Genomic DNA, 12,169 nt, shown 5'->3' with positions numbered 1-12,169 from the left:
CGGAAATATTAGTTCCTATTGGTCGATGGTGGATATGTGGCATGGCTCAGAAGTGAATTCATCATTAACTAATCCAAAGGCTATTAATGGAAAAAATCTTGGATTAGGGTTTGTGTATCCATGGTAATACCACTTGAATGGGATACAAATCCAAGTGTACAAAAAGATTGTATGATGCTGTGACTGTATCCAACAAGCTATTCAAAATAATTCCCCACATCTGGAAGCCAAAAAAAGTTGTTTGAAGCCAATGTGGATGGTTGATGGCCGATGAGATTTACTGTCTTATTGTCTGTGGTGCTCAATGCTGCTGGTGGCGTTATTTGGGGAATATACCCTAACGGTCGAAGGAGCTTGCCAGAGACTAGATTTAATGATCTATTGCACATTCATGAAGATAGTTAGCATCACACCATATACAAGGTCCCAGGAGACACATAAATTGGAGGACGTAAAAAGAAACAAGAAGATAGATAGGTCGAAGGACGGAGAGACAAAAGGATAGAAGAATATAGGCCCATTGAGTGATTTAAGCCATGTACATGTTGAGTAATATATAGGCCCATTGAGGCCGTAACAGGAAGTGATCGTTCGGCCATTCGGAGACTGCTGAGGCCATAAGGGGAAGGTGGCCATTTGGAGGCCGTTGAGGCCGTAACAAGAAGCTGCCCATTACAACATATATTTTGATGGAGCGCATCCTGACAATGCCGAAGAATCACCAACAGAGCCATCGCCGACATCATCATCATCACCAGCATCGCGGCCGGTCCGTGTCTAGCCCGACTGGCATGCCAAAGCGTCCGCGAAGATGCCCGGGTTTAAGTACCCCAGGTAAAGCACATGTTCAAACCTGTCGTTATCTGTTTTCCGTTGTTTTTATTCTCTGTTTTGTGTTCGTCACGACAAGTACCCTTACTCATTGTGACACATCCGTGTTGTTTTAATTCCGTTCGTTTTCTTTCTCTTTCGTAGTTTTCTTAATTAAGTTGTAAAATGGGGGGTCCTTATTGGGCCCCTTGTTGGACATTTGTGCAAGGGGCCTATCATGGCCCTATTATAAGGCCATGATGAGCCCCAAGTTCATTTCAGATCTGGAATTGTTGTTTGGCAGTTGCTTTCGTTTCCAGGTCTCACCCCAAAGGAAAGAGGTAGAAGAAGAGAAAGCAGGAGAAGAAGAGAAAGCAGGAGAAGAAGAGAAAGCAGGAGAAGAAGAGGAAGAAGAAGAAGAGGAAACTTAGCCGAGGATTTGTGCCCATTCCCTCTGCCACCGCGTCCGTTCGGAGAATCGAGATCCGTATTCCGACACGGGTTCGTACCGTTGGTCTCAAGGTTCTCCACAACGTGTGAGGGGTGCTCCAGCCTGTGGAGGTGTTCCACGGCGGTGTCTTTGCACAACGATTGCCGTCGACATCTGTTAGTCACCGCGATGTTACTCCCCTATCAAATCTGTGCCATCGGGTGCATTCTCAGATCCCGATCGCATGGATCACGACTGGCAGGACGCTGACTGTGCGATATCTGAAGTCGTCTGGCCTCTTTGACCAGCCTGAACGTGTCGGGCTGTGGCTTCTTCATCGAGACAACTCTGGGGGCATCCCTCACCAGGTCACAAACAGAACGCACGCGTCGCATTGACCCATGCTATCGGGTGAGCGTGATCTGTCGTGTTCGTTACATCCCCGCGGGCTATTACGTTCTCCTTAAGGACACGCTCTTTTGCTACCAGCAACAGTACCCGACTAATCGGGGGACGGAAATCTCGACCTGCATCTATCTTTGACAACCATCTCAACTGCTCGTGGATGATAATATTTCTCCGCAGGAATAGCCACCTTGACAAGTCAGTCGTTAACTATGGTTAAGGCTTGTATTCATGAGGATGGATTTGACCCCACCCCCCAAAGGCATTCGTTCTGGAGCTGCTGGCAAGTGGAGTTCTGACGTCGTGGCTTGCCTTCCTGCAATTGTGACCGCCCCTCTTGTGTCACCCTGCTAGATTAGTTGAAGTCATCATCAATCAACATCACGCTGCCGATCGACGACACTCACTATCTACTCTCTCGATCCTCGTCTCTGGACTTTTCCTATTGCTCCATAAGCAACTTGTTGTTTGTTGTCGAGCTCCTTCATCCTGCAACTCCCCACCGCACAGCCTGCACCAATCCGTGCATCGATGAATATATCGACGAAGAACACCGCGACTTCCGAGGTACACCGTTCCCTTTGCTCGTCAGCTTAATTAGGTCTTCTAGTATATTTTTGACTGCACTCCACCGCGCTCGGGATGGATAGGTGAGAGGGACTTTTCCAGAAAACTACAAACTGAGCGTCTTCCTAGGCATCGGCCGAGCCCATCCGTTACGTGCGAGCCCTACGGACTTGTTCCAATCGGCGTCTTAGACACCAACGTCGCTCCGACGTGGGTCAGGAGGTCACTGTCATCGTCACCAATCATCTGCTTTGGAGCTTGGGGTTCGGCGAATCTTCAAGAGTCAGGATCTGCACGTACATTTCCCTAGGTTATACTGCATCACTTAGTGATATTATCTTAGCAATTTATCTGTCGGACGACGCCATCGTCGACGTCCGACATCATATTTTTTGTGTTTGAATTTGTTTTATTTTTATTTTTATTTTTTCTTTAAGCTGGGTATGCGTTTGTTTCCTATTTGCTGATCTAGTAAGTGAATGCTGATCCGTCTATTCATTTTTGTTTCTAATTTTCTTTTGCTTGAAGTGAGGTATGTCCCATTATCTAGTTGGTTTTGGTATTAAGTGATTTTCTATTGGTTGGATCCTCTTTAAGTTGACTCAGATAGGCTCCGAGTATGAAGCCTTCATTTTGACTCAAATAGGCTCTAAGTCCAAAGCCTTCATTTTGACTCAAAAAGGCTTTGAGTGTGAAGCCATTTCAGTCAAAAACCATAAACCGGATTTGGCATGCCTTCAACAAGAGGATAGAAGAGGGTCGATTTTCTTAAGGTCACTAACATGAAAGCTGTTCATGGGATAAAACTTCAATTAGGGGTTTACCTATCCATTGTAAAACAACTCAAATAGAACATAAATACTGACGTGTAGAAGAAGAGTGTAAGATATTATGACAGTCCCCTACAAATAATTCAAAAATTACCCAGCATCTGGAAGAATAAAAAAGATAAAATGTCTGTGTAACTCACTAGTAATGGTGGGGTTGCCTGAGTTGGAAGCCTTCTCTAATGACACTTAAGTTACATGGACATTGGGCTTTGAAGTTTTTCCCATTAAGCGGGAAGAAACTGAAATCATGCTGAAGAGGCTAGCTAGGTATCTGCACATAAACCATTGTGATATAATGTTGTAATGTTTGAAGTCACTGATTTCGCTGCTGGCGCTCTTTGCACGACAACATCAGTTAACTATTAGGTCTGGACATTGGAGTCCAGACCTAATAGATTATTGGATAACTCTCATAAGGGAACATAGAACTACGTTTCATATCGTATTAATTAAAAAATGATTCATGTTAGAAAAGAAGAAAACGTGAGTGTATAAATGTCTTGAGGAAGTTTCCAAGAATCACACCAAATATCCACAAGGATTAATAAGGTCTATCTCTTAGATCACACAATAGAGACTTCATACCTGGTTTGAATGACACTTCTTTTTACTCTTTGGTTTTATTAAAACTCCGCTGTTAAAACTTTTATTTATGTCAATGCAAATGGAAAAGTGACAAAAAGGTTGGTTCATTTGAATTGATGGTACCTAGTGTAATAGGTATTGATTACCCCAACGGTTTCAGATTTCAAATAATCTGAAAGCTTTAGGTATGTTTACTACATATTTTACTTGAGATATCACCATTAGATAGTAATATCTTCATGTAACTAATCTTCTGTAAATTATCAATAAATGCAGCCTTAAATATCTGAAGGTAATAAATAGGAATTTGACAAAGTTTTTTAACAATCAAAATGAGGTCAAATTCAGAAAAATATTTTAACAATGTTAGAGAATATATTTATCTTCATGCCATAGAAAATCCAAGTCCTAAATCAATGATTTTACTTGTGCATTATATGGTCAAACTAAGTAGCTTTTTAATACAACTATGGATGGCTATTTGATTTTCACTTACAATTATTCAAGTGGTTGATTGAGGCCCTGTTGTCCTTGATCATAACCCCTGTTGGAGCATGCATTATTTTGAACATGGCCTTAAAGCTTTTGGTGGATATTATGTGGACGTCAAGACAAATCACACCACCATGTTTTATTTAAGTTCATTAAAAAAATATTACGTTCATTATTATTACAGTGTGATGTTTATAATGAATAAGTGCAATGACCTATTGAATTATGATGAGATCATAATATATTTATTCTTACTCCTAAAATGTGTATTCTAAATATTTATATTCAATGGATAATCAAGATGGACATCAAACTATATGGATAAAATATCATTAATTGATCCAACGTATACAACAAGTATAGTTGATCATGTGGCTATTAGTGTGGCAACACTAAGGACAGATAGTGGGTGCTATTTGAAAAATAGTTCACTGAATTGATCCGAAGAATCCTTGAATCGTATTATACCTAAACGTCAATCACGTTGATTCATGTCACGGCTGCATAAATGATCCATTGACCTTAGAAAACAAGGACATATCGTGAATGGGTGACTACATTTTGACTACGACTGACAAGTTTCTAATCATGGAATTCAAACAAGCCATAGCTCGGATATAGCAAGAAGCCTACGGAGAGGATTGAATAGTCAAGATTAGATCATCTGTCCTCGGTATCAGAGGAGATAGACTCAAGGAAGATGATGCATACAATTCATGGCCAAGGTAGTGAGGATATTGGAGAGGGTGTTCTTCAATCACCCCATTACGCATCAGTACAAATCAAATGACAGATTAAGGTTTGACAATCAACCATACCCTAAGTCATTCGAGAGTCTCGCGTGGATGATGAAATATACATATACAACAACCGATAATGGTAAAGGTTCCATGAGAGATTTTAACATTACTCAATATCTTCTAGAGCACGAGGTGAAACTTGCCAATTGATAAGCCAAAAATAGGGGTAAATTTTACTAAAGTTTAATCCCTTTTCGTTGTCAATTTCAGCTTATACAATAAAATTTATAAAACCTTGCTTAAGATGTATAATGATAAGTAGAGGTATCGTCCAAGGGAAGCTAGTAAGGAATCCAATGTGATGATCTGCTTGAGTAATTTGACCCTAATTAAAGTTGATTTGATCTTCAATGAAGATCCAATCAACCTAATTAGACAAGGAAGTTAGAAAGGAGGGTAGAAGAGATGATAGGAATAGAAGAAATAAGGGGCTCTAGATTGGCTTCTTTGATCCAAAAATAAGGGTCAAAGGGGGTCAATTAGAGAGTTGAAGGGAGAAAATTTTGATTTGTTTTGGTTGTTTCTGTAGGCTTGATAATTCTAAAATAACTACTCTATTGGACAATAAAATGGGAAGTTTAATCTCCTAGAAATTGAAGTTTTTTATAGTTTTTTTAATGTGCAATTGGAATAGCTAAGTCAATCTCTCAATTTCTCCTCTCAATCCTTGTAAGGGCTTGTACATGCCGCTCAAGCCAAGTGATTTAGAAGTTCAGACCAGAATCAAGAAGAACAATCAAGAAATTAAACTAACATCATCCAAAATACACCAAAAATTCAAATACAAAGAAGGAAAAAGTACCAAATAGGCTGATCCAAGCTGGAGCTCCTCTCTGTCTTCTAGCTGTGATAGAGCACCATCAAGAATGACCCCCTCCTCTCAAAATTTGGCTCTTATACTTAGGTTAAATGGTGAAAATTACTATTTTACCCCTAATTAGTAATTAATTTTTATCCATCAATGTAGGCATGATCTAAATGATTAGAAAGAGGGTATCAAGACGAGCAAATCCATAAAAAATCATCTTAATCGGACTTTGGGATCAAAAGTTATTAATAAATGAATTTAAACCAATTTAAACCATTGGATTTAAATTCATTTATTTATTAATTTATTTTCTAAAACACCATGATGTGTCGACCGTTGATTGGCTAGCGCCATTTGAATTTTAAATGTTGGGTTTGATCTCCGAGCGCCACATATCCCCTGGCGAAAATAAAAAAAAACAAAGAGAAAAGGTGAGAAAAATAAGCATGGTATATTTTGCTAGGCACCTAAGGTGCGTATATTCAATGCGGTAACCACCTGCAGCTCGCCACATCACCGCCCGTGCATGAACTTTGTATGCGCCGCACGGGCGGTAAACTTACGGCCCAGTGGCCGCTATCACTACCCGCCGTCGGATTTTCATCTGACGGCTGTGATGAGGCAACGTCGTCGCCAACGAGGATCGCCGGGTCGTTTTACACATAAATCCTTTCTAAAATATAAAATTGCCGGCCGACGCCGCCCAAAAGTAATTGTGTATATGCCCCTTGTGCATTCGCTCTCCTCTGGTTTCTCCTAGAAACATTAAAACAAATATTAAATAATTGCAATAAAACCCTGGAACAGTTTAAATGATATCTTTACGCCTGCAACCATGACCGAGAGCTGTTTTTGAGGGCATCATTGCAACTAAAATTTACGAAAAGCCCTTCAAAGTTTGAAAATAATCTTAATACTCATCTTTCCTTATAAATATATCCTTTTTCCTTAATAAAAATGCATTTCTTCCTCAAATAAATCTCAGAAAAATCCAATAACATCCCAAAAGATCCTAGAAAATTCTAGAAAATTCACTGATTCATCCTCGTACTAATAAATCTCAAAATTAAATATTAAACTTGCCATTTTCATTCAAAAATAATTATTTCAAGCTCAAGTAAATCCCTTTAAATTCATAAAAATTAACAGAAATTTAGGGAAAAATCAGGAATCCTTGAAAACATTAAATTTATGTAAATATATGATAAAAACACAATTTTAAGCTCTTTAAATGCATAAAATTGTGCTAATAGCATGAAATAAAGACCAAATTTAGGGTGTTATCAGCACCCCATCGGCTAGAAATTTAACCTATCGATTGGGTTGAATTGATCCCTACTTAATTAATCTTTATATTGATATAGTTAATTAATAGGGTTGGCCAATAGTAGTTATTGGGCCATTAAAGTTATTAACTAGAATGATACATGGGCCTAGAGGGTCACACACATAAGATCTTAAGGGCATTGGTGAATATATTTTACTTAATGGTTTTTTGTGAAAATCTTAAGTGAAATATAATTAGGGAAAGGGGCACCCATTTAAAGCACCCAGGCAAGCCAAAATAGGGAGCCCACCCCCTCCTCCCCTTTCTCCATTCTCATCCCTTCTCCACTCAACCAAGGAGAGAGTCTTCATGGTGAGAAGATCTTCAAGAGTTTCAAGACGATTTGGAGAAGAAGTGGAGATCCTAGAGCAACGTGATAACGTGGATATTTCTAGAGGCCCGTCATGTGAACGGCTTCAGAATGATCTCAAAGTGAGCAAGTCAAGGGTGGAACAAGTTCCCAGAAGGTACTTATGATGTATTCGTTCAAATATCTATTTGGAATCAATAATCGCTTCAACATTCATGGAAAAACTTGTTTTTATGATTGAATCAAGGCACAGAACCCAACAGCTTAATCTTCACAAAGTAGTTTTTTCAGTTTTCCTTGTTTGAATTTACACACAAATTGAATTAAGGGGACAAATGAAGATTCCCCTGAAATTTCATCTTGACCCAAAGGCTTGATATTTGGGCCAATCTAAATAATTGTATCTTCATTCTCTCTAATCCATGCCAGGACCCATTGGTTTAAGGTTTTGCTTGCCAATGTGATCATTATTATATTCAAATTTAATCCCCTGTTTACATGTGTCCCAGAAAAATATAGAGTGCATTAAATAGATATTCAAAATTGCCTTTGATTATACATCCTCTCCTTAACGATGTGATATGTGTGTTGGTGCCTAGAACACATAGATAGGCATTTAATGCCCTTTGTAATCTGTATTTTTTGAAGTATTCATATTTCCATCTAGTAATTACATTAAGTACAAAGCATTTTGTTATTTTTTTTAATCTGGACAAGTCATCAAGTTGGCATTCACATTCATTAGGGTTACGTTAGGTGATTTTCTCATGCCACCGTAAATCTGTACATGTAGTTGATGGATATTATGTGGCGGTCAAGCCAATCACACTACCATATTTATTTTCAGTTCATTGAATAAAATACTTGCATTCATTATTATTATGTGTGATGTTTATAATGAAGTCCATGAATACGTGTAATGACTTAGTGAATTATGATGAGATCATAATACATCGATCACTAGTTTTTAAACATGTATTCTAAATATTCCTATTTGATCGATAGTCGAGACTGACATCGAATTATCATGATAGAATAGCACTAGCTGATCCTACTTATATGATAAGTATAGCTGATCCTTTGGTTATTAGTGTGGTGACACTAAGCACAGATAGTGGGTGCTCTTTGGAGAATGAGTTCACTGAATTGATCCGTTTGAATCCCTGAATGGTATTATACCTAGACGTCAATCAGGTTGATTCAAGTCATGGTTGGATAAGTGATCCATTGACCTGAGACACCAAGGATATCTCATGAGTGGACAACTACGTTTTGACAATGTCTTACGGAGATAATTGAGTGGTCAAGATGGGATCATCTGCCCTTGGTATAAGAGGAGATTTACTCGAGGAAGACGATATAGAAAACTCCCTGGCAAGGGTAGTGAGGATATTGGAGAAGGCGTTCTCCAATGATCCCTATGGAAATTTTTCATTGATCAACATCACAAGAGAGGGGGTTCCTCCCTATATGTGGAGAGAGAGAAACCCTAGAGGAGGAGAGAGAGAGACCATCCGAGTAACTACAAGAATGCCACTCGGATAGAGATATTCACTCACACTCCCCCTCAAGCTGGAGCGTAGATATCAAACAAGCCCAGCTTGCGAGAGATGACGTCGTATGCGGTGGTGCTCAGTCCTTTGGTGAATATTCCCGCCAACTGGTCCGAAGATCCCACGTGTGGAGTAGTGATGAGGCCATCGAGCACACGATCACGAATCACTTGACAGTCGATCTCGATGTGCTTCGTTCGCTCATGAAAGGTGGGGTTGTTGGCGATGAAGATGGCGGCTTGATTGTCACAGTACATTGGCATAGCCTCCTTCATAGGAAAACCAACCTCGTGAAGGATAGAGCGTATCCACAATAGCTCTGAAGAGGCGTGCGTCATGGCGCGGTACTCGGCTTCCGCACTCGAGAGGGAGACCACCCTCTACTTCTGACTACGCCATGTAACCAGGTTCCCACCAACAAAGGTGCAGAAACCCGGTGTGGACTTCCGATCACCGCGATCCCCAACGTAACCGGCGTCCGAGTACGCCTCCACTTGGAGATGCCCATGACGCTAGTAGAGGAGCCCCCTGCCTGGGGCATGCTTCAGGTAGGCAAGTATGCAAAGGGCGGCGTGCCAATGTATATCCTGGGGGGCATGCATGAACTGGCTGAGGAGTGCCACTAGATAAGCAATGTCTGGGCGGGTGACGGTCAGGTAGATGAGCTTCCCCACCAATCATCGGTAAGCCTCGACGTCAGTAAGTAGCGGAGAAGTAGAGTCCCAGAAGCAAGGTTTGCTGTCAATGGGAGAGCTTCGAGGTTTGCACCCAAGTAACCCGGTCTCCTCTAGCATATCTAGGACGTACTTTCATTGATTCAAGATCAACTTACCCGGCTGATGAGCAAACTCAATGCCGAGGAAGTACTTGGGCGTCCCCAAGTCCCGAATAGTGAGATGGTGGTGGAGGTATGCTTTGACCTGAGCAATGCCTGCATGATCACTGCCCGTGAGTAAAATGTCATCCACGTACATGGAAACTATGACTGTGACATTAGAGCTGTGTTTGCGAAACACCGTGGGGTCCACCTTTCATGGGGTGAGTCCCTGAGCAAGTACAAGCTCGCTGAACTTGGCGAACCATGCACGTGGACTTTGCTTGAGGCCGTATAGTGCACGCTGAAGATGACAGACCTGGGCATTCGAGCCTTGAGTTGCATATCCGGGCGGTTACTCCATGAAAACTTGGTCGGTGAGCTCCCCATAGAGAAAGGCATTGGAGACATCCAACTGATGTAGGGACCACCCCTGGTTCACCGCAATGGATAGGAGGACTCGGATAGAGTTCAAATGGATCACGGGAGAGAAGGTCTCCTTGTAGTCGATGCCGTATGTCTGGGTGAAGCCTCGGGCCACTAGCCGGGCCTTGTAGCAATTGACCGTGCCATCTGGGTTATACTTCACCATGAATATCCATCTGCATGTGACAATATTCGTATCGCGCGGACGAGGGACAAGGGTCTAGGTCCGATGCTCGGTGAGGGCCGTATACTCCTGATCCATAGCCGCCTTCCAGTGGGGAATGCTCAAGGCCTCCACATGGGACCGTGGTATCGACTCAGAGGTGAGGGATAGGGAGAAGGCACGATAGGTGGGGTGGAGGCTGTCATAGGTGACGTAGTGGGAAATAGGGTGAAGGGTACAAGAGCGAGTACCTTTCCGAAGAGCCACTAGGAGATGGAGGTCAGTCGGTGCCGATGCAAGGGGTGCCAAACTTGCGGACAAGGGCGAGGACCCGCCTGGTGGCTCGACGGAGTCCAGAGCCGGGGCAAGTACAGATGGAGCAGAAGATCCCAACCGAAGAGGAGTAGAGGAGGAGGAAGTGGTCTCAAGGGGAGAGTCCACGAGGAGCGGAAGGGTGGGCACCAATGGAGGATCGGGTGGAGGGAATGTAGATGGTGGCGTTAGTGGAGACAGAGTAGGTGGAGAAGTGGGCAGAGATGGAGTCGAGGAGAAGTGGCGAGTGGACTCAAAGAAGGTGACGTCAGCCGATACAAGATATTTTCGCTGATCAAGAAGTTATACACGATAACCTTTTTGGGTGCGAGAGTAGCCAACGAAAACTTTTTTGAGGGAGCAAGGAGCCAATTTGGATAAATTGGGGATGTGGTCATGGACAAATGCCACACACCCAAATATCCGAGGAGGTAGCGTGAAAAGATCGCGATCGGGGTGAAGGCGACGAAGGGGAACTTCACCACCCAGAGGAGAGGAGGGTAAACGGTTAAGGAGATAGGCAGAGGTGAGTAGGGCGTCCGACCAAAGGTAGTGTGGAACGCCCATCTCAATGAGTAGAGTGCGGGTCATGTCCAGTAGATGACGGTGTTTCCGCTCGGCGACACCATTCTGCTGGGAGGTATAGGGGCACGTGGTATGGTGGATGATACCAAGGGAGGAGCAAAGATCATGGAGTGTCGTTTGAACGAACTCCAAGGCATTGCCCGTGCGGAGAATTTTGGGTGTGGAAGTGTATTGGGTGGATATCTCTTGGAGGAACTGACCAACCGAGGAGAGAACAGCGGTGCGGTCATGAAGAAGGTAAACCCAAGAGAGACGAGAGAAGTCATCGACAAAGATGATGTAATAGCAAAAATTTGAGATAGACGAGACACGAGAAGGGCCCCATACATCACAGTGTACAAGATCAAAAGGTTTCGTGCTCGGAATACAGTCAAGATGAGAGTATGTAGAGTGAAAGTGCTTGCCCAACTAGCAAGACTCGCTATCAAAGCCGGATAAGGTTATCCAAGGGAGGGCCTGTCAAAGTTTGGTAATGTCGGGGTGGCCCAAATGACGATGCCATTGAAGAGAAGTCTCCGACTGGGAGAGAAGACAACGAAAGCCAGTGGGAGGAAGATGGGGAACGAGCTCGTAGATACCTCGGCCGATCTCACGTCCCAAACCAATCCTCTTGCCCGTCCGCAAGTCCTGAAAAATACAGTGATAAGGGAAAAAGGACACTGAGCAGAAGAGGGTTTTGCTGATGGCGCTGATAGATAGTAGGTTAACGGAAAAGTTGGGTACGTAGAGAACGTCAGATAATGGAAGGGAGGGAGTCGGGAGGGAACGTCCTTTGCCCCGAACGGAACAAACACGGCCATCCGCAATAGTGACTGACTCTCGGTGAGGAAGGCTAGAAAGTCGGGAAAGTAGGGAGGGGGAACCTGACATGTGTGCAGAGGCGCCCGAGTCGATAATCCAGGGACCTAGAGGAGAGGCAAGAAGAGCAGTACCTGATGGCGAAGCCGACGCA

The sequence above is a fragment of the Wolffia australiana genome, chromosome 8 (genome assembly GCF_029677425.1).
Source record: "Wolffia australiana isolate 7733 chromosome 8, ASM2967742v1".
Lineage (NCBI taxonomy): Eukaryota > Viridiplantae > Streptophyta > Magnoliopsida > Alismatales > Araceae > Wolffia > Wolffia australiana.
Note: the sequence above shows the minus strand (reverse complement) of the source record.